The sequence below is a fragment of the Schistocerca cancellata genome, chromosome 3 (assembly GCF_023864275.1).
Source record: "Schistocerca cancellata isolate TAMUIC-IGC-003103 chromosome 3, iqSchCanc2.1, whole genome shotgun sequence".
Lineage (NCBI taxonomy): Eukaryota > Metazoa > Arthropoda > Insecta > Orthoptera > Acrididae > Schistocerca > Schistocerca cancellata.
In genome coordinates this window covers 101717349-101742422 of record NC_064628.1, presented here as the reverse complement: position 1 = coordinate 101742422, position 25074 = coordinate 101717349, and positions in this window count along the sequence as shown.

Sequence of the window (25074 nt, the reverse complement as noted above, 5' to 3'; positions counted from 1 at the left end):
TTTGAGGCTGTTGGTACTGTGTGAGGCAAGCAGTTGTGATTATCAGTCGGCTCTATGATGTCATGGGGTATGTAAATTGTTTGTTGTGAATGATAAAATCATCAGTCTGAATTGAAGAGCAATGTCAAAGAGATTCTTTCAATGTGTTCCAAAGCCTGTCATGATAGTGTTTTCATTCGAGAATCGTCGCAGTTGCAGTAGTTACTCGGATATGAAGAGGGTTGCACAGGATAGAGTAGGCCGGAGAGCTGCGTCAAACCAGTGCTCGGACTGAAGGCCACAACAACAGCAACACCACCACTAACAACAACAATCAGAATATTATGTAGCAATTTCACTTCAGAACGAATTAGTGTCTTTGCACTGCTCCGTTTCTGCCAGTTATCTAACAGACTTTTATTCGTTGCCAGTTGCCTTGATGTTTTATTATGATCTGTGATAAGATATTGTCAGCTCTGTACGTTCTTAAACAAAATTTGATGGTAGAGATGGTCGAGCCCTTGCCCTGCGAAAGGCATTGGTCGCGAGTTCGAGTCTCGGTCCGGCACACACTTTTAATCTGCCATGAAGTTTCATATCAGCGAACACTCCGCTGCAGAGTGAAAATGTCATTCCGGAAAATTTGAATCACCTATGTTACAAGCTGGTGGTTGCATGGCATGTATACAAAACGCCAGTAAAAAGTGTCTGAAGTTGTGGAGCAAGGCAAGTACGGCGGTCTGCGTCACACTACTGCAGCGTTGTCAAGGTTACGAGGTCGCAGCAGATGGCGAATAATAAACACAGCTCGCAGTCTGTATAAGCAAAACTAATTGGGTCACCAGGCTTGGTTAAAACGGCGACCTTACGTCACGCCAGTTTGCTCTGGCCAGTGCAGAAAGATTCGTTGTGGAATATTAGTAAACATTAGCCCTTTCTGTGAATATCGCAGACATATGAGAGCAGTGACACAGGCAGGTGCGTTGACACCCGACTCTTGCATTTTGCAGCGCCGAGTGCGCTATTTTGAAACGTTAAATCTGGGTGTCGGACATGGATTCGAACACTGAAATTTTTAATTTGCCAGTAAGTTTCAGAAGTAAACAACTAAACTCATGACAATTAGACATTCACATACTCAAGGGGCCTGCAGCCCACCCCCCCGCCCCCCTCAGGTGGTGAATTCCCGTATTTGCCGACAGGATTGAGGTCAAGTTCGTCAGTCGGTTAGTTAGTTAGTTAGTTTTATGTCCCAAGGATCATATGCGCGATAAAACGCAATGATGTGGGGCGAGTCATTTTACATTGACGTTGCAAATCAACGTGTAAGTATGGCTACTTGCTGAAACTGATAAGATTTGTTTTATTCTGTTGCTTTATTATTATTATAGAGACGTGAGTTACTAATTCCCGCCCACCACCATTTATACATTACAGTGATAGAAAATCTTCTGCAGAATAGGAGAAGTTATCAAGGAGGAACTTTTTCATCTACATCTACATCTACATGATTACTCTGCAATTCACATTTAAGTGCTTGGCAGAGGGTTCATTGAACCACAATCATACCATCTCCCTACCATTCCACTCCCTAACAGAGCGCGGGAAAAACGAACACCTAAACCTTTCTGTTCGAGCTCTGATTTCTCTTATTTTATTTTGATGATCATTCCTACCTATGTAGGTTGGGCTCAACAAAATATTTTCGCACTCGGAAGAGAAAGTTGGTGACTGAAATTTCGTAAATAGATCTCGCCGCGACGAAAAACGTCTTTGCTTTAATGACTTCCATCCCAACTCGCGTATCATATCTGCCACACTCTCTCCCCTATTACGCGATAATACAAAACGAGCTGCCCTTTTTTGCACCCTTTCGATGTCCTCCGTCAATCCCACCTGGTAAGGATCCCACACCGCGCAGCAATATTCTAACAGAGGACGAACGAGTGTAGTGTAAGTCGTCTCTTTAGTGGACTTGTTGCATCTTCTAAGTGTCCTGCCAATGAAACGCAACCTTTGGCTCGGCTTCCCCACAATATTATCTATGTGGTCTTTCCAACTGAAGTTGTTCGTAATTTTAACACCCAGGTACTTAGTTGAATTGACAGCCTTGAGAATTGTACTATTTATCGACAGGGTGTATACGGGGACAAGGAAAAAAAATTCCCGGATTATTCCCGGATTTCTCCCGGATATCCCGTTTAAAAAATATGCTTTTTCCCGGGCGAAAAATACACTTTTTCTGTGCTAAGTGACAGTAGGTTTTCCGTAGATTTTCCCTCGGAACTGTAAAACTTATCAACTTTTGAATGGTTGACGTTTTATATAATCGCGCAGAACTTCCCGGAAAAAAAGAAAAGACGGGGCAGGGAAGTTTTGGAGAGACTTTTGATTTAAAAAAAAGGAGAGAAGTTTTGGAAAGACTTTTGATTTGCAGCAACATATACGCTGCATATTTTCGTATTACGAGAGTATAAATTCGAATTGCACCAAACACAGCGTGTTAGTTTCCGGAGCGTTGAAACCGAGGTTGCGATGTCCTTTTGTAAACGAGTCATATCTCAAGCCACGAGATCTCGCCAGCCGATGACAGCAGCTATTCAGAGCATAGGACACGTGTTATAGTCAGCCAATAGCAAGATCACTGGTTACATAGCGCGAACACACAAGATGAAAAGTTAACGGTTTACATTAATGTACACAGTACCGTATCTCTTCAAGAAAAGCTAAGCTTTCACGTATAATTTTGGTCTCTAAGATTAACACGCTACAACAGAAGCTAAGTTTTCACATGTAATATTGATTTTTTTTTTTTTTTGCATGTGTTATACTTTAAGATACATCACACAAATGTGCCAGTAAATTTAAAATTCTGACATAAATGTCTCGAAATTCTTGTAAGTGGCTGGTCCTCAAACTGTTCAGTTTTGAATGCTCTGTGATTTAGATATCCATCACACTTTCTCACACGTAACATAATTCATCTTGTGTAAAAAGAAATTTACTTTGAAAGTAACGCTTTTCTAACCACCGTTCGCAATACTATCCGGAGACTGTTAGAAATAGGTTCGATTTACCAGTTGCCATAGAGCGCCAGAAAAACAGGCATTTTTGTGCGTGTGCAACTGTATTGGTGTAGGAAGCCCGCATGTTTGTGTGTATTAAGCCTGTCAGTGTGGTTTTTGGGATGTAAATTTTCTTGGAATACCAGTACTCTGCGATCTCATTTTTGGTACTTTATTATGGCATAATGCCATATAAGGCAGAAGATGATAACGTGCACTTGAAAATCAGCTTCGCTTGGAACTAGGCAGTACTGTAGAATGAAACACTTCGTTTCAAATAAAATGACTGCCTCAGCGGAAAGATTAATAAAGCCAAATTTCTTTAGCAAACTTGCAAAATTAACTTCACTGATCTGCAAGGCGATTAATGCTTGACTGCTACAAACTTGGAAATAAAATAAAATCAGAAAACTGAAATTAATAATATATTTTTGCCCTCCGTAATTATGTGAATGTATTTTAATTCACTTGATAACTTCCGGCCACAGAAATCCGTTTAGTTTTCATTTGATTTGGGAGCTGTACACGAAGAGAAGCAGCGAAATCACTTAATGTAAACACGGGTCACGTGGAGAACCCCCTCCCCACTACAACTCTGTGCAAGCGTGAATCTGGCAGCTAGGGCGCGCGAGAAAAAATTTTCTCGTTTGCATCTGGCTGCTTGCTGCTGCTACCGATACAGCTAACAGCCAAACTTCAAGTAGCGGGAGAAGGTACTCCTTATACGCGAGTCAAATGCGCTTGCGCAACAGACCGCTGGCAATTGGTCAAACGAACCTTACGTGAACAGTTGTGACGTCATGCTCATAGCAAGCCGTTTATTGTTACGAAGAATTACAGTCTGCGCCCTACGGCCTTTGACATATTTTTGCTATTTGCAGACGCTTGTGCGTGCACGGTGTTTTGTTGTTGTAAATTGCACATTTCCTTTGCCACTAAAGTTTTATTTTTTTCCCTCTCGTTTATATTTTCTTGCTGCAGTAACATTCTTTGCTAGAGAATCAATTCTGCAGTCAAAATTACAAAAATTTAACTGAAAGCTAAAACAATGAAAAATTCCCGGAATTCCGAAAAATTCCCGGGTTTTTCCCGGTTTTCTCCCGGATGAAAAAATCCCCGGGTTTTTCCCGGATTTCCCGGTTGTCCCGGGTCGTAGACACCCTGATCGAGTAATCGAATTCCAACGGATTTCTTTTGGAACTCGTGTGGATCACCTCACACTTTTCGTTATTTAGCGTCAACTGCCACCTGCCACACCATACAGCAATCTTTTCTAAATTGCTTTGCAACTAATACTGGTCTTCGGATGACCTTACTAGACGGTAAATTACATCATCATCTGCGAACAACCTAAGAGAACTGCTCAGATTGTCACCCAGGTCATTTATATAGATCAGGAACAGCAGAGGTCCCAGGACGCTTGCCTGGGGAACACCGGATATCACTTCAGTTTTACTCGATGATTTGCCGTCTATTACTACGAACTGCGACCTTCCTGACAGGAAATCACGAATCCAGTCGCACAAGTGAGACGATACCCCGTAGGCCCGCAGCTTGATTAGAAGTCGCTTGTTTTCAAAATTTCCTTTGCTGTATGTAAAACATTTTATATCACTGAGGAAGTGATCGTAGATTTTAGCTTCAGCACTGTGCGTTCCTTTTATGCTAGAGACAACCTTAATGCGGAGTAGTGAATGTCATTTTTCTTTCTGGTAATGTAATTATGTACATCATTGTTCCTTTCGAACTGCAGTGAATTATTTACTACAAACTGCATGAGGTAATAAATATGCTGTGAAGGAGCAGTCAGAATTGCCAACTCATTAAACAGATGTCTACAAGATGATCGTGAATGAGTAGCACATATTACTCTTACAGGTGATAAGGACGCGCACACAAGGACCTTCATGTGCGTGGTCGGTCCCTCAAATTGTTCTGACACAACTTGGGGAGATAGTGATTTGTCACTCCGACGGTACATTTCGCCAACTGGATTCTTTGAGAGAAAAAACTTATTGTGACTATCGAGTGGCCCACACTGCCCACTAGTGAGAGATTCTTCGAGATTTAACACAGAGGCTCTTCATCCCCTGTAAGCATCCCCTGCATTAGTGTTTCCCCTCCACCAACCAGCATGTTGCCCTTTTGCCAAGCAGATGTAGCGCTTCATATCATTTTGCGCTGCCATCGGCGTGTTCCAGTATGTTTAGTGACTGATCAGTGCAGGCGACCTCTATCCACGTTCACATGCAATAGTGATGTACCTGTGGGAAGATGTGGCAGCCCTCCACTCCCCACGCCGAGATAAAATCGCTTTAAAGTGTAGGTCCTACAAAAATGAAGTAAAAGTAATATTTGAAAACCGTACACGTTACAGGTCCGTACTAGTGTGCGTAAGCCATTTGCCCAGATATTAAGATATCGTTCTGCCTTTTCGTTAGTCGGAGCAGGTGTTGAGGATCAACGTTCGCTTTCCCGGAGTGATAGTTTACAGTATCATTTTGTCGTGTAACATAGGAAAATGAGCACGCCGAGAATCGAACCAGGATCACATGCTTTCCGAGAGTAGTCACCTTGACAATAATGCTATCTGGACACGCCTCCAGGAACGACTCAGGATTTTTGTCATCAATGATAGTTGCTTCCATTACTTCAAAAGTACTGCAATCAAAATTCTCCAACGGACTGTTATGTGGTGAAAAACTTTCTATTGCCAAGATCGCATAAACACTTACTTATTTTCCGAAAACCGATTTCGACAGACTGGTGTGCAAAAATTGTTGTTACAACACTTGTTCAGTGTGAATTGGAACCTCATGCCAAGTTGTCATATTAGTGGATAAAATGTTGCACATTGTGCAAAGGTTTGTTAGAAATAAAACATTTACAACCTTGTGCACATGGCCATGTCCGTATATACTGGTGATTGTTAAGTCTTAAAAAACACAGTGTACAGCAAAATATACAACAGCACATCTGTTTACTTTAGCTTGACATGTATACATTGACGAACCACCTTAGACACCGTATATACTATATGTGTACGACCCTAGAAGGTTAAACGATATAATTCATTCCATAGACCCATAAAAGAGGGAATCCTCCTGGGTGTGGAACATGTCAGATAAACACATTACAAAAATGTAATTAGAAAAACTTGAGTTTCTTTAATTTTAATGATCCTGTCAATAAACAGTAAAATTATGTACATGAATTAAATTTAAACTTCTAATATTTACAGGTTTAATACTTATATCTGCTTTCATTAAATCCATCATTCAGACATTTGCTTGTTTCTTGGCTATTACAACCAAGTATTGTCAAAAATTAAAGTAAATTATTCATTTCAGTGATTCTCAGTTAAGAACAGTCAGATTATGTACAAGATTTAAAATTAAACTTCCACTGTTTACAGACTTAAGACTTACATCTGCTTTCCATACATCCATCATTCACACAATAGGTAGTTACTTGGCTGTTCCAACCAAGTATTGTCAAACATTAAGGTATAATAAATTTTCATAAAAATGGTCTACTGCACTTGTTGAGAAATTCATGGATGGAATAGAAGGAGTTGGCCACGAAAAATTCTTTTAATTATGTTTAAATTGTGCCTTGTCTGAAACTAAACTCTTAATCGTTGCTGGTAACTTATTGAAAATATGCGTTACTGGACTCCTTTCTAGCCAAGATTATGTGATTTTAAATCTTTATGTATATTGTTCTTATTCCTAATATTGATACTGTGCAGTGAGCAGTTTGTTGGAAAAAGAGATGTATTATTTACAACAAACTTCATTAAGGAACAAATATACTGAGAAGCTGTGGTTAGTATGCCCAGTACTTTGAATAGGTTTGGACATGATGATCTTGGATTTAGACTACACATTACTTTTATTATACGGTTCTGTACTCTAAAATTTTTTTCTCGGTTTGAGGAGTTACCCTAAAATATAATACCATATGACATAATGGAGTGAAAATAAGCAAAATATGCCAGTTTTTTTAATATTTATATCTCGTAAGTCTGACATCATTAGCATTGTAAACATAGACTTGTTTAGACGCCTTAGCAGTTCGTTAGTATGTCGCTCCTAACTGAATTTATTATCAAGTTGTAATCCCAAGACTTTTACATTCTCAACTTCTCCTATATCCATATCATCATATTTCCACCGATTGTCAAAAATAAGCCTTTATTTATGCGATGCTGGCTGTAGAAAGCTTTTTGCAACTTATAGCAGACCGCTCCTTCTGATTTCTCAACATGACAAATTTCAGCCGAATTGTTACGTAGTAAGCATCATAAGGGGAACTGTTTCGGCAATTATCCAGTGTAACAGGCAGTCCTCTCTAGATCTGTCACTGCGTTTGGGTCCTGAGGTTTCAGTTCAAACGGAACAGAAGAGTAAGAGGGGGTGAAGGGGAGACTAAGTTATTCGTGGCATTTCACGCACAACGGTGAATAGCTTCACTTATACACTACTGGGCATTAAAATTGCTACACCAAGAAGAAATGCAGATGATAAATAGTTATTCATTGGGCAAATATAGTATACTAGAACTGACATGTGATTACATTTTTACGCAATTTGGGTGTATAGATCCTGAGAAATCAGTACCCTGAATAACCACCTCTGGCCGTAATAACGGCCTTGATACGCCTGGGCATTGATTCAAACAGAGCTTGGATGGCGTGTACAGGTACAGCTGCCCATCCAGCTTCAACACGATACCACAGTTCATCAAGAGTAGTGACTGGCGTATTGTGACGAGCCAGTTGCTCGGCCACCTTTGACCAGACGCTTTCAATTGGTGAGAGATCTGGAGATTGTGCTGCCTAGGACAGCAGTAGAACATTTTTTATATCCAGAAAGGCCCGTACAGGACCTGCAACATGCAGTCGTGCATTATCCTGCTGAAATGTAGGGTTTAGCAGGGATCGAATTAAGGGTAGAGCCACGGGACGAAACACATCTGAAATGTAACATCCACTGTTAAAAGTGCCGTCAATGCGAACAAGAGGTGGCCGAGACGTGTAACCAATGGCACCCCATACCATCACACTGGGTGATACGCCAGTATGGCGATGACGAATACACGCTTCCAATGTGCGTTCACCGCGATGTCGCCAAACACGGATGCGACCATCACGATGGTGTAAACAGAACCTGGACTCATCCGAAAAAATGACGTTTTGCCAGTCGTGCACCCAGGATCGTCATCTAGTACACCGTCGCAGGCGCTCCTGTCTGTGATGCAGCGTCAAGGGTATATAGCCGCAGCCACGGTCTCCGAGCTGATAGTCCATGCTGCTGCAAACGTCGCCGAACTGTTCGTGCAGAAGGTTGTTGTCTTCCAAATGTCCCCATCTGTTGACTCAAGGATCGAGACGTGGCTGCACGACCCGTTATAGCCATGCGGATAAGATGCCTGTCATCTCGACTACTAGTGATACGAGGCAGTTGGGATCCAGCACGGCGTTCCGTATTACCTTCGTGAACCCACCGATTCCGTATTCTGCTAACAGTCATTGGATCTCGACCAACGCGAGCAGCAATGTCGCGATACGATAAACCGCAATCGCGATAGGCTACAATCCGACGTGTATCACAGTCGGAAACGTGATGGTACGCATTTCTCCTCCTTAGACGAGGCATCACAACAACATTTCATCAGGCAACGCCGGTCAACTGGTGTTTGTGTATGAGAAGTCGGTTGGAAACTTTCCTGGTGTCAGAACGTTGTAGGTGTCGCTACCGGCGCCAACCTTGTGTGAATGCTCTGAAAAGCTAATCATTTGCATATCACATCATCTTCTTCCTGTCGGTTAAATTTCGCGTCTGTAGCACGTCATTTTTGTGGTGTAGCAATTTTAATGGCCAGTAGTGTATAAGTGAAGCTTATGTTAGGATCCTGCAGTAAACCTGAGAAGAATACCGTGTAGGGTATGCAGACCTCGTCCTGTGAGAGAGTACAGTCCCCGTATAGAGGCCCGCCGCGTGGATTTATCGCCGGCCGGCCGGCTGGCGTCCGCCATACGTCACGGGCGTCGACCAGAAGACAGGCGCGCCGGCGTATCGCGCGCCGCGCTAAAAGCCGCCGTCTAATTCCGTCACGGGACTATCTGGGCGCGCCCGGACCACCTCCCCTCTCTTCTTTTTTGTTTACTGCTTTCTTCCCCGGCCCGCAGCTTTTTTTCTCCCGCGCGGCAGAAGCTCCGGTTATGGGCGCGATGAAATACGGCCCGGGAACTGGTCCGCCCAGCGAAGTGCGTCTCTCTGCGCGCTTCCGCCTGCTGGCGCGCGAAGCCTCGCCCACCTGGCGGCCTTCCGCGACGCCTCGGGGCCAGCCCGTGCTGTCCTAGTGACTAGTGACCTAGTGATGGTGCTTCATCTTTATTGATCTCCAAAAGTACAAACATGTGCATGAATGTATAAACACCTGAAGGTGGGCGCAAGCCCGAAATCGCTCGTGTGAAAATAAATAACCTTTTATTGTGACTGGTTGCGGATATCTTTCTACACCCTACATCTGAATATCTGTAGTGACATGAAACTTCCTGGCAGATTAAAACTGTGTGCCCGACCGAGACTCGAACTCGGGACCTTTGCCTTTCGCGGGCAAGTGCTCTACCAACTGAGCTACCCGAGCACGACTCACGTCCGGTACTCACAGCTTTACTTCGGCCAGTACCTCGTCTCCTACCTTCCAAACTTTACAGAAGCTCTCCTGCGAAACTTGCAGAACTAGCACTCCTGAAAGAAAGGATATTGCGGAGACATGGCTTAGCCACAGCGTGGGGGATGTTTGGCAAAGGTCCCGAGTTCGAGTCTCGGTCGGGCACACAGTTTTAATCTGCCAGGAAGTTTGATATCAGCGCACACTCCGCTGCAGAGTGAAAATCTCATTCTGGATCTGTAGTGAAGTTGATACGTTGAATAAAGTGTGTGGATGCCGTACTTTGTTCATAATTTTCGTTTTTCTCGTATAGTTCAATAATAGTCACCCGGTAAATAACAATGAATTAAGGATGGGTTCATTTTTTTGCAAGTACACAAATGTAGATGATTTTAGAACACCTGCTACGTTGGCAGATCACATGTGTACTAATTTAGATCTGTGACCGATTTTGGTTGGCAGCCACAGGACACACAATGCAAAATAAAAGGTAAAGTGCACATGCAGTTTAAATGACAACAAAATCTGATGTAACATATTTCTTAACATTAAAATAACCTGTATTTGTGTATTTCATGAAAAGAATAAAAAATCGACTGAGGATGCCACAACTGTGGTGAAACATGTTTGGCTGATAAAACAATAGTTTGTGCGGAACTTCCTGGAAGATTATAACTGTTCCGGACCGAGACTCGAACTCGGGACCTTTGCCCTTCGCGAGCAAAAAGGGCTGACCCATCCTTTATTCATTGCTACGCTACATTTGTTTATGCTGAGGGTCAGCTACCACTCATTAAACCAAGCGCCGCTGGACTGCGGGTCTGCCTGAATTTTCTAACGTCCCGACGTCTCTGTACACGTGAGCAGCATCCGCACACAAGTCGTACGGAAATTTCGACGTTATGCAGCATGTCATTTGTGTGTGTTGTGAAAAACAACGGTCCTTACGTTCGCATATTTCTCTGCGCTGAAAATGACATGTAGTTACCTATTTACTATAAACTCTTCAGCCCAGTCACACAGCTGGTCTGATACTGCGTGTGCTCTTATTTTGTTCATTAGGCAGCTATGCGGATCTCTGTCGAACGCCCTTCGGAAGCCTAGAACAGCGATATCAGCCTGCGCATCGGTATCTACTGTTTTTGGGTCTCATGAGGAAGAGTAAGAGCTGAGCTTCACACTATCGTTGTTTTCGGAACCCAGGGTGATTGCTCCAGAGGAGATTTTCGGTCTCCAGAAATTTTATAATGTTGTTGTTGTTGTGGTCTTCAGTCCTGAGACTGGTTTGATGCAGCTCTCCATGCTACTCTATCCTGTGCAAGCTTCTTCATCTCCCAGTACTTCCTGCAACCTACATCCTTCTGAATCTGCTTAGTGTATTCATCTCTTGGTCTCCCCCTACTATTTTTACCCTCCACGCTGCCCTCCAATACTAAATTGGTGATCCCTTGATGCCTCAGAACATGTCCTACCAACCGGTCCCTTCTTCTGGTCAAGTTGTGCCACAAACTTCTCTTCTCCCCAAAACCTATTCAATACTTCCTCATTAGTTATGCGATCTACCCATCTACTCTTCAGCATTCTTCTGTAGCACCACATTTCGAAAGCTTCTATTCGATTCTTGTCCAAACTATTTACCGTCCATGTTTCACTTCCATACATGGCTACACTCCATACAAATACTTTTAGAAATGACTTCCTGACACTTAAATCTATACTCGATGTTAACAAATTTCTCTTCTTCAGAAACGCTTTACTTGCCATTGCCAGTCTACATTTTATATCCTCTCTACTACGACCATCATCAGTTATTTTGCTCCCCAAATAGCAAAACTCCTTTACTACTTTAAGTGTCTCATTTCCTAATCTAATTCCCTCAGCATCACCCGACTTAATTCGACTACATTCCATTATTCTCGTTTTGGTTTTGTTGATGTTCATCTTATATCCTCCCTTCAAGACACCATCCATTCCGTTCAACTGCTCTTCCAAGTCCTTTGCTGTCTCTGACAGAATTACAATGCAATCGGCGAACCTTAAAGTTTTTATTTCTTCTCCATGGATTTTAATACCTACTCCGAATTTTTCTTTTGTTTCTTTTACTGCTTGGTCAATATACAGATTGAATAACATCGGGGAGATGCTACAACCCAACAACTGCTTCCCTTTCATGTCCCTCGACTCTTATAACTGCCATCTGGTTTCTGTACAAATTGTAAACAGCCTTTCGCTCCCTGTATTTTACCCCTGCCACCTTTAGAATTTGAAAGAGAGTATTCCAGACAACATTGTCAACAGCTTTCTCAAAGTCTACAAATGCTAGAATCGTAGGTTTGCCTTTCCTTAATCTTTCTTCTAAGATAAGTCGCCGGCCTAAGTGGCCGTGCGGTTAAAGGCGCTGCAGTCCGGAACCGCAAGACCGCTACGGTCGCAGGTTCGAATCCTGCCTCGGGCATGGATGTTTGTGCTGTCCTTAGGTTAGTTAGGTTTAACTAGTTCTAAGTTCTAGGGGACTAATGACCTCAGCAGTTGAGTCCCATAGTGCTCAGAGCCATTTTTAAGATAAGTCGTAAGGTCAGAATAGATTTACCCTTAACACTTAAATTAAAATACCTCCTTAAAATTCTGTATAGAAGTTAGAAACTTTAATAATGCGTATACTAGTTTCATAAACAACTCAAAATCACCAGAACGAGCCCAGTATAGAGTGGTCATTACTATGAATTTTTACTTCGACAGGACAAGTTGCAAATGCTGCTCGCTGCAAAACCTATGAGTGTCAGTGTTTTTAGGTTTTTATTCCTTCATCTACAGCTACATCTACATCTACATGGATACTCTGCAAATCACACTTAAGAATCTGGCAGAGGGTTCATCGAACCACCTTAACAATAATTCTCTATTATTCCAATCTCGAACACCGCGCAGAAACAACGAACACCTGTATCTTTCCGTGCGACCTGTGATTTCCCTTATTTCATTATGATGATCGTTTCTCCTTATGTAGGTCGGCGTCAACAAAATATTTTCGCATTCGGCGGAGTAAGTTGGTGATTGAAACTTCGTGAGAAGAATACGCCGCATTGAAGAACGCCTTTGTTTTGATGATGTCCTGTATCATGTCAGTGACACTCTCCCCCCTACTTCGCGATGGTACAAAATGTGCTACTCTTCTTTGAACTTTCTCGATGTACTCCGTTAATCCCACCTGGCAAGAATCCAACACTGCGCAGCAGTTCTCCAAAAGAGGACGAACAAGCGTAGTGCAGGCAGTCTCTTTAGAAGACCTGTTCTGCCAATAAAACGAGGTCCATGGTTCGCCTTCACCACAACATTTTCTATGTGCTCTTTTCCATTTAAGTTGTACGTAATTGTAATTCCTAGGGATTTAGTTGAATTTGCGGCCTTTAGTTTCGTCTAATTTATTGTGTAACCGAAGTTCAATGGATTCCTTGTAGCACTCATGTGGATCACCTAACTCTTTTCATTATTTAAGGTCAATTTTCAGTTTTCGCACCGTATAGATATCTTTTTGCAATTTATTTTGATCTTCTGATGACTTTACTAGACGATAAACATCTGCAAACAACCTAAGACGGCTGCTCAGATTGTCTTCAAAATCGTTTATATAGATAAGGAACAGCAAAGGGCCTATAACACTACCTTGGGGAACGCCAGAAATCACTTCTGTTTTACTCGACGACTTTCCGTCAATTACTACGAACAATGACCTCTCTGACAGGAAATCACGAATCCAGTCACATAACTCAGACGATATTCGAGAAGAACGCAATTTGAGTGTTTGTGTGGTGCAGTGTCAAAAGCCTTCTGCCGCCCGAAGTGGCCGTGCGGTTACAGGCGCTGCAGTCTGGAACCGCAAGACCGCTACGGTCGCAGGTTCGAATCCTGCCTCGGGCATGGATGTTTGTGATGTCCTTAGGTTAGTTAGGTTTAACTAGTTCTAAGTTCTAGGGGACTAATGACCTCAGCAGTTGAGTCCTATAGTGCTCGTGCTCCATAATACCTATAAATTCTAACGTAAAGCCCTTACTCGATGTGGGTGCAAAGAAACGAAACAAAACTAAAGAACCACACTTAATATATAGACAAACAAGTTGTAACTAGGCAGCCATACTGCCACATGTGGGCAAGTCGCCGCACGCAATTCCTTAGATGGCTTGGGAATTACCGACGACTAGCGTTCGAGCTATTGCCGCCATCTATGATTTAGAGCGATATGCGGACAGATCGCGCGACCTGGAGATGGATTGCTGCGATCCGTCTCTCGTGTGTGGAGGGCTGGTAAAGCCGTCGGCACACGGACCGTGCTGTCGAACGTTAACGTTGAACTGCTGAACGCTCAGGAACGATGCGACTTGTGTACGTGGGCCCCAACGTGGTATACGCGATCGCAACGCGCTCCAGCGGCAGTTGAGGGATGTTTCTAGTTTACTCAAGGGACGCGCGTGAAATTCCCACGTTAGCTCTATTAAAGCGCACACTTCCTCCATCGCCCACGAAAAGGAAATTACCATGTCTAATCAATAAGGACACAGACTTATAAAAGTTCCATTACAAACAGTGCGGTACAAATTTGGAATACTTATCCGCATAATATAACATTATTTCATCACTCCCACGTTTTAGTAAAACCTCAGCCTCACTTGATCACTACCCAGTAGCAGAATCTTTGCGACATGTGAATTACGAAGCGTAAAAGAAAAAGGAACAAAGCTGTCCTGTAGATTAAGCCAATCGAACAAAATCATCCCTCAAAAACGGTGAATTTATATTTACATAACATCAAATTATAGCATTTACTTATATTAAACTAATAATAGAGTATCAGAACCTAATAAAAACGCGAATGTTATGAAAAAAAATTTGGAAGAGTTATGACGCGAACCACCACCCCAAATAAAACTCATTATTGTTCGAAAACGCTACTCATTACGCTAATCCTACCACACAATCCTTGTATGTAATCATATTGTATTACCCGTGCTATAAACGTTAATCGTACATTATTATGTTACTAATTGAAATTTAATTATAACAAATTGTACCAAGGATAATACGTTTTGGGTGGATCTTCAGTGTGTCGCTGTCTTCAAATAGCCTTTTCTCATAATACGCAAGTTACAATAATTCTTTTGTAACGAATATGATGTTTCTCATTATTTTATTGGAACAAATCACACAACTAACAACAGATTTTCCAGTGATTCTGAATTTGGTGGTGCTCAGAAACGGCAAATATATATACAGGCTTGAAATGAATGCCAATATGGCGCCTCACAACTCTGTACTGAAGGGTGACGGCGTGCGTGTGACGTAGGTGGCGTTGTGCCATCTCATTGGTTAACGCTCAGACGCACGCTCAGAATATCTGACATGCCAGATATTGCTCTGCACGTTCGGAAAGACTCCCGAACGTGCTGTTCCACGCTATGACGTCAGAAACTCGGCACGCTCAACGCTCAAAGTTCGGATGCACGGTCCGTGTGCCGACGGCTTAAGTTTAGCAGGTACGCGAGCGGCCGGTGCGCCGGTGAGTGGGGGTACGCAGTGTGAAGCAGTTGCACCGACGCGATGCGGGCCCCCCGGCTGATTGGCCGCGATGCCGTAGATGGGAGCCCAGCTGGGTAGTCGGTCCGTGGGAACTTGAGGGCGCTGCCACACCTCAAACGCCTGCAGCCTGAGCTGAACTGCCCGACACGTTTTCACCAAAGTACGGAATATTCACGTTTGTTTACATACGAGTCACGCTGCGAGTAAAGATTTCTAATTAAATGTACTGAAGAATTCGTCGTAAATAAGGGAGGCTGCTCAGCTGCGAAGTGCACTAATCATTGCAGAAATTGTTTTCGCGTGTTGAGATTTCCAAGCGATCCCGAATGAAGAAAAAGGCAGACCATAAATTGCTGCAGAGACAACTGGGAACCAGCACCTGGCGCTCAGTTGTGTATTTTAGCTATATATTAATAAAAGTAGTTATGAACCAAATGCATACAACTGCATTTCTTCGCCGGCCGCGGTGGTCTAGCGGTTCTAGGCGCGCAGTCCGGAACCGCGCGACTGCTACGGTCGCAGGTTCGAATCCTGCCTCGGGCATGGATGTGCGTGATGTCCTTAGGTTAGTTAGGTTTAAGTAGTTCTAAGTTCTAGGGGACTGATGACCACAGATGTTAAGTCCCATAGTGCTCAGAGCCATTTTGCATTTCTTCCTCAACTCGAAAACTAAACTGAGACAGTTCGTCTCAAAATCTTTCTATTCCTGAAATCTTTTCTCCATTGGCAAAGTGGAGAGGAATATTTACTGTGATGTATTTATACATCGTAAACACACATAAACAAAATAAATAATATGCTTCAAATGGCTCAGAGCACTATGGGACGTAACATCTGAGGTCATCAGTCCCCTAGAACTTAGAATTACTTAAACCTAACTAACCTAAGGACATCACACACATCCATGCCCGAGGCAGGATTCGAACCTGCGACCGTAGCGGTCCTAAGGTTCCAGACTGTAGCGCCTAGAACCGCTCGGTCACAGAGGCCGGCAAAAAAAAATAATATTAAACCCCAGTTCTTGTATAGGTGCGGTAGGACAAGTGATAAGATATTATTATAGTGGATTGGTCATGGTGCCGGCCGGATGGTAGTTCAGGAAAAGTGTTTCACATATCAGTACCAAAACAAAATTATTTTCCTGACAGTGAAAATCACGGAATATAGCACACAAGTTTTCAACAAAACATTTGCTGATAGCTTTGACATATCTCAAAACAATGTTTTTTGGTTCAAATAGCTCTGAGCACTATGCGACTTAACTGCTAAGGTCATTAGTCGCCTAGAACTTAGAACTAATTAAACCTAACTAACCTAAGGACATCAAACACACCCATGCCCGAGGCAGGATTCGAACCTGCGACCGTTGCGACCGCTCGGCTCCAGACTGTAGCGCCTAGAACCGCACGGCCACTCCGGCCGGCAACAATGTTTTTTACGTTCTATGAAGTTTTCTGGGGAATATACGCGCCACTACATATAAATGATGTACAAAGTAGCAGAATTACTGGGGTGTGTAGTAATGTTCCAAAACAATGTGTGCGATGTACGAGAAAATACAATTAGGTACTTCAAACATTTTTGGAATGGAGAAGACGGTGAGTTGATATGATTTTCGTGAAACAGACACACTGTGTCACTTATAAACATACGCCACAGTATTTTTCTCCAAGTTCCAAATGCAGCTCACTACATGTTAGCATTAGACAGATATGACATACAGAACTCCCAACGCTCAAAACTGCGTATTACTTTAGTGGAACTTACGCATCCTATCACCAAAGAAGGGGTTAAAAAGATACGGTGACGTCACAGGAGGGTTGAAAAAGCATAAACACGCTTTGCTGCTTCGGATCACATTCAAGTTTCGTCGAATGATTTTGAACGGTCCGTAGTGTTTCGTCCTGTATACCAGAGCAAAACGTGCACTACACTCCAAAGAGGTCAGATTACGTTCAATGGGATTGCAGCCCCACAACGTCCTTAGAGAAGGCTTGAGTCTCCGGCAAGCGACAGTCAAAGTTTATCATTCTGTTGCACGTCGGTCTGAAAACTATCATTTTTGATCACAAAATGTGTGGAAATGAGCCGACCGGAGTGGCCGAGCGGTTAAAGGCGCTGCAGTCTGGAACCGCACGACCGCTACGGTCGCAGGTTCGAATCTTGCCTCGGGCATGGATATGTGTGATGTCCTTAGCTTAGTAAGGTTTAAGTAGTTCTAAGTTCTAGGGGACTTATGACCACAGCAGTTGAGTCCCATAGTGCTCAGAGCCTTTTGAACCATTTTTTTCTCTGGCCTACTGTACTCCAGCGGGAGCCCAGACAGTCTTGCGCATCCGCACTGACTGATCAGGGCCCAACGAGATATACGGGCCCTGAAACGAACTTGTGACGTCACACTAGTAGGCTTGTCTGCCACATTTCGCGAACGCTCAGCTCCGTGCACGCCCCATCGGGAAATCAATATCTAATTGGAAACGTATCCACTAAAGGTCATAATCTTGTCGTGGGCTTCCGAAAACTTGCATCCATTTAAAAACGCAGTCGAGAATTATGAACTCGCCTGAAATAGGTACTCGCGCCAGACACGGTTGCTAACATTCCTAAAAGACCAAGAGTATCACGTGCTGTGACATATGTGCCACGCGTGGGTCTAGCGACTGATCAATATGCCGCTAGGCGCATATGTTATATAGGTATTGTGTCTGTCCTTTCGTCGTTATTGTCCAAAAGAATAGACATCGCATCTGCGTAACTAATCGCCCCTTTGCGTTGTACAGTATATTAAGTTATGCTCATACGCGTTGGTGCAATTTACTGTAACATCCACGAGATAAATTTTAGCTACAGTACGACGAGAGGAAATTATGCCTCTAACAGTTATAAACATTATCTATCTGACATATGACAAAACAGTGAAATAAAACGATGATAATTATTTATATAATATTTTATGATGTAATTGGACATATCGATGTGTATCATACAAAGGCAATGATAATTGTAAATTCCTTTTATGATCTGCGTTTGTCTCCCTTTGTTTTTACCTTTTGTTGGTTGGCTTTTGTAGGTTGCGGACGCAAGACATATATCAAACTGAGGTCTGTTAAGAAATTGTAATTTGTTAATTATTACGAGAATAGAGTTCATTATTATTATAAATATGAGTGAATAATTATTCTAACTTTAATTCATCTCTCAATAAGCATTATCTGTGTTAATTATTTCTTTCCGCTGCAAGGGGCGCAGCCATTTATGATAGCGATTTGTATTGCGTTTTTATCTGTGTTTCTTACGAAAGTATCAAAGGTTTGCTTGATGAAAATTAGTCTAAATAGTGCACAATATGAAAGCAAAGTTTAATAAGCATTTCAAATACTTCCAGAATGAGATTTTCACTCTGCAGTGGAGTGTGCGCTGATACGAAATTTCCTGGCAGATTAAAACTGTGTGCTTGAACGAGACTCGAACTCGGGACTCGGGTCCCGAGTTCGAGTCTCGGTCGGGCACACAGTTTTAATCTGCCAGGAAGTTTCATTTCAAATACTTATCCTGTTAGAAGGAAATTTGCTCTAACAATAGAAAGTCTCTATCAACTGTCTGCCGCCATCTTAACAATTATCTCAGCGGCAAATTCAAATTACGCAACTTTGCAGACATAAATGCCGAAGGTAATAAAAATGTGTAAAAATAAATGTGCACCGGTGGTCCTGAACTCATTTTAATGACAATAATTCGAATCAGATTGGTTCTTTAAAAAACAGTGCCTCACAGCACGATCCATATAACAAACTTTTCTTGCTGATGTATGGAGCCGAAATTAATTACTTACGAGTTGCGAAGAATATTGTTTCAGGTAACATACGTCAGTGTTGTGCGGGGCTGATATTCGGTGGTTTTAATGATCATTTTGCTGAAGATAACTGTTTCCATCATAATCAATAGTTGTATAGAATCAGTTGTACGAACTGTGATTTAGTGACACTTACACAATTTACAGACAACACTTTAACACAACGTTAACTTAGAGTTCTTTAGCAACTTGACCAAATCTTTAGCCGGGAGAAAAAATTATTTTGTAATTAGTCACTGTAATGAAATAACATTATTATTTTCATTTACGAATTAGTTAAATACCAAACCATTGACCTCGGGCATGGATGTGTGTGATGTCCTTAGGTTAGTTAGGTTTAAGTAGTTCTAAGTTCTATGGGGCTGATGGCCTCAGATGTTAAGTCCCATAGTGCTCAGAGCCATTTGAATCATTGAACAAACCATTGAATAACACAGCGAACGCCACATTACCGTATACAGTTAACTAAACTTGGCATTTTAATTGTTCCAGTGTTTCACAATGATGCGGCGTAATACACAAAATGATTTTATTGAAATTCGCACAAGCAGAGAACCTTTGAACGTTTCATAACTGCTTGTAAAATACGAAACAGAGGGTACCCAGCATAAAGTGAACATCCTAGCGTGTAAAACACTGTTCAAGATATGAAACTAATTGTTCGACAAACGCCAGTATATAAAGAAGACTGCCTGTTGCTCAGCAGCTGATGAACGATATATACCGTAAACAAAGATACAGACCGATTTATTATCTACAAAATCCAAATGGCTCAACGTACTTCATTGTACTTTCTAAGCGGTATTCGATTCCTAGTGAAAAGGCTGTGATGATACACCAATTACTGAATACAGCTGAAACAAGCTAGCGTTTCACATTTTTACAAAGTAGTTCGTTCAGTATTTTGATAGCTCAAGAAGTTGCGAATACTAATCGCACTGCAGCGTACTCGCACCTTTGCGTATTGTTTCATGTTTAAATGTTGATCCGGATACACGTAATAGATTGTGAAATATTAGAACCAGGGACATTACAGCCACAGTCTCCTAAATATCCATTTCAAAGCGTTTAAGGAAGTGAAACCTTCCATTCTTGCTTCAGTAACCCTTTTATAACTATATTATAAGGGGGTATCTATCAGTCAGAACACATTTAATATTCAAGATGCACTGTGGCGTTGGGGCTGTAATGTGGTTATTTATTTTAGTAGCTTTTCCGAGGTAATCGACCGCCGCTCTCGCATAATTAATACAGGAACAGCATAATTCCGTTAATACGACCAGAAACCAGATAAATGATTGGAAAAGAGCACAGGTAGTCCCAGTCTTCAAGAAGGGTCGTCGAGCAGATGCGCAAAACTATAGACCTATCTCTCTGACGTCGATCTGTTGTAGAATTTTAGAACATGTCTTTTGCTCGAGTATCATGTCGTTTTTGGAAACTCAGAATCTACTATGTAGGAATCAACATGGATTCCGGAAACAGCGATCGTGTGAAACCCAACTCGCTTTATTTGTTCATGAGACCCAGAAAATATTAGATACAGGCTCCCAGGTAGATGCCATTTTCCTTGACTTCCGGAAGGCGTTCGATACAGTTCCGCACTGTCGCCTGATAAACAAAGTAAGAGCCTACGGAATATCAGACCAGCTGTGTGGCTGGATTGAAGAGTTTTTAGCAAACAGAACACAGCATGTTGTTCTCAATGGAGAGACATCTACAGACGTTAAAGTAACCTCTGGCGTGCCACAGGGGAGTGTTATGGGACCATTGCTTTTCACAATATATATAAATGACCTAGTAGATAGTGTCGGAAGTTCCATGCGGCTTTTCGCGGATGATGCTGTAGTATACAGAGAAGTTGCAGCATTAGAAAATTGTAGCGAAATGCAGGAAGATCTGCAGCGGATAGGCACTTGGTGCAGGGAGTGGCAACTGACCCTTAACATAGACAAATGTAATGTATTGCGAATACATAGAAAGAAGGATCCTTTATTGTATGATTATATGATAGCGGAACAAACACTGGTAGCAGTTACTTCTGTAAAATATCTGGGAGTATGCGTGCGGAACGATTTGAAGTGGAATGATCATATAAAGTTAATTGTTGGTAAGGCGGGTACCAGGTTGAGATTCATTGGGAGAGTCCTTAGAAAATGTAGTCCATCAACAAAGGAGGTGGCTTACAAAACACTCGTTCGACCTATACTTGAGTATTGCTCATCAGTGTGGGATCCGTACCAGATCGGGTTGACGGAGGAGATAGAGAAGATCCAAAGAAGAGCGGCGCGTTTCGTCACAGGGTTATTTGGTAACCGTGATAGCGTTACGGAGATGTTTAACAAACTCAAGTGGCAGACTCTGCAAGAGAGGCGCTCTGCATCGCGGTGTAGCTTGCTCGCCAGGTTTCGAGAGGGTGCGTTTCTGGATGAGGTATCGAATATATTGCTTCCCCCTACTTATACCTCCCGAGGAGATCACGAATGTAAAATTAGAGAGATTAGAGCGCGCACAGAGGCTTTCAGACAGTCGTTCTTCCCGCGAACCATACGCGACTGGAACAGGAAAGGGAGATAATGACAGTGGCACGTAAAGTGCCCTCCGCCACACACCGTTGGGTGGCTTGCGGAGTATAAATGTAGATGTAGATGTAGATAATTACACCTCTTGCCCTCCTCGCATAAGCAGTGAGATCCGATGGTTTTCCCGTTCATCAAATTAAAGCACCTCCTGATTGACTCACTGCTCCCAAAGCGTGCCGTGAATGCTAAATAAATAACAGCTTCGTGTCGGAGGCGGCTTCCTTCTTAAGGCAGATGCCCCGCTCACCAGGGGGACCGAAATTTCGTTGACAGTTTCAAGGATATTCACACGTTGCTATGAAGTTTTTATATTCACTGTGAAAGACGTGCACATGTCCGTATCGTTCTTGATTGTCATTAAACATAACAAGGATTATTATTATTATTTCTTTCTATTCTCAGACGTTATGTCTGGTCAAAAATGGACAGTGACGCGGACCTTGATCAAGCGTGACTTCCTTTTAACTGTACGGTATATGTTAAATTGCATTTAGGAACTTTCGGGTCATTGAACATGTATCAATAATTACAGATTTTTGTAGTTGTATATATATGTTTGGATGTAGCTGTATTGCATTGATGTACTGGTGGATATTGTGAGGTATGACTCCTGTAGTTGATAGTATAATTGGTATAATGTCGACTTTATCCTGATGCCACATGTCCTTGACTTCCTCAGCCAGTTGGATGTATTTTTCAATTTTTTCTCCTGTTTTCTTCTGTATATTTGTTGTGTTGGGTATGGATATTTCAATTAGTTGTGTTAATTTCTTCTTTTTATTGGTGAGTATGATGTCAGGTTTGTTATGTGGTGTTGTTTTATCTGTTATAATCGTTCTGTTCCAGTATAATTTGTATTCATCATTCTCCAGTACATTTTGTGGTGTGTACTTGTATGTGGGAACGTGTTGTTTTATTAGTTTATGTTTTATGGCAAGTTGTTGATGTATTATTTTTGCTACATTGTCATGTCTTCTGGGGTATTCTGTATTTGCTAGTATTGTACATCCGCTTGTGATGTGATCTACTGTTTCTATTTGTTGTTTGGAAAGTCTGCATTTATCTGGTGTGGTATTGGGATCTTTAATAATATGCTTGCTGTAATATCTGGTGTTAATTGTTTGATCCTGTATTGCAATCATGAATCCTTCCGTCTCACTGTATATATTGCCTTTTCTTAGTCATGTGTTGGATGCGTCTTGATCTATGTGTGGCTGTGTTAGATTATTATTATTATTATTATTATTGCCAGCGCATCTAGCTTGAACGTTCTCTTCTAAGTTGCCTGTACCAGTCAGACTGTCTCATTAAAAATGTGTGATACTGTAGGCTTTTTTTCAGTTCACACGTATTGGAAATAGGAATAGATACAATTACGTCGACACCAATTACTGAAGCTAACTGAGGACGTCAGAAGCAACGAGGTATACGAATAAGTACACTTCTTTTAGTTTTGAGAAAACTGAAGGTAAAATTCGCAATGTTTCAGAATTCTCTAGAGATTGCAAAAAAATTTTTAAGTTATTTTTATGTTTACTAGACATAAAAGTACTTTGTAGAATGTTTTATTCATATATTGGAATAACAGGTTAATAAAAATGATCAGTTGTATAACACAATTTGTAACAGTCTTCATGCACTTGTATCCTTTGCTTCAAGAATGTTGTGAATTAAGAAAAATGTGATTTATATTTTGTCGATACTGCTTTGTTATTTGTTCTTAATACTTATTTATTACAAAATTGCTATTTAGAGCTATAACAAAACAGTTATGTAATGCTGCGTGGAACACCATGCGTTTGTGGCTTACAGTAGTGAAACAAAATAAGAAAGATTAATATTTAATGCGCTATCCCATTACTGAAAATATTTCGTCCCACCTGATTGACTTCCTTCTTTTCACGTATCATAAAAATATTACTTACATCATACACAACATAAAAAATCAGTATATCCCTGCAGGAACGCACCTATGGCGTAACATATTGTAACTAGTTTTCTCTGCATTCACCATGCAGCAGTACAGAGTGGGGTTTGACTTGTACCTCTTTGCCACGATAATTTTACAAGCGTTCTCAGTTTTGTGGGAAATGTCACTTCTGCCCCTTTCTTTCTGACCCACTCAATTATCAATTATGGTGAGGATTTCACACTGGGTCGCCCAACGAGAATATTATCAGTTCTTTTTGAAAATAAACAAAGCGACTTTGGTTCAATGTTCTGAAATTTGTCCAACGAGAGCGTGAAAGCTGTCGTTACAATCTGTCACACGTATTCGCCATTTATTCAGCCAGCGACGTTTGAAAAAATAAAGAGATTCTTAAAAAATGAATGAGACCTCTGTTTAAAATGTGTTATTAGATTATCACAATGATAACAAAAAGGTTAAATAATGTCTTTATAATGAGGCTGGCTATTACTTCCCAAATAAATGAAAGAGCGGCCCACCCTAATATTGCACTAAAACCTCCTACCTGAAGTTTACGGTGGGAAACTACACTGAAGCGCCAAAGAAACTGGTATAGGCGTGCGTATTCAAATACGGTGATATGTAAATAGCCAGAATACGGCGCTGTGGTCGAGAACACCTGTATAAGCCAACAAGTGCCTGAAGCAGTTGTTAGATCGGTCACTGCTGCTACAATGGCAGGTTATCAAGATCTGAGTGAGCTTGAACGTGGTGTCGCAGTTGGCACACGAGCGATGGGACACGTCATCTCCGAAGTAGCGATGAAGGGATTTTCCCGTACGACCATTTCACGACTGTACCGTGATTATCAGAAATCGGGTAAAACATCAGATCTCCGACACAGCTGCGGCCGGAAAAAGATCCTACAAGAACGAGATCAATGACGACTGAAGAGAATCGTTCAGCGTGACGGAAGTGCAACCCTTCCGCAAATTGCTGCAGATTTCAATTCTGGGCCATCAACAACATCATCGGTATGGGCTTTCGGAGCCGAAGACCCACTCGTGTACCCTTGATGACTGCACGACACGAAGCTTTACGTCACGCTTGGCCCGTCAGCACCAACATTTGACTGTTGATGACTGGAAACATGATGCCTGTTCGGAGCAGTCTCGTTCAAATTGTATCGAACTGATGGACTTGTCCGGGTATGGAGACAACCTCATGAATCGATGGATCTTGCATGTCAGCAGGGGACTGTTCAAGCTGGTGGAGGCTCTGCAATGGTGTGAGGCGTGTGCAGTTGGAGTGACAAGGGATCCCTGACACGTCTAGATACGACTCTGACAGGTGACACGTACGTAAGCATCCTGTCTTATCATCTGCATCCATTCATATCCATTGTGCATTCCGACGGACTTGGGCAATTCCATC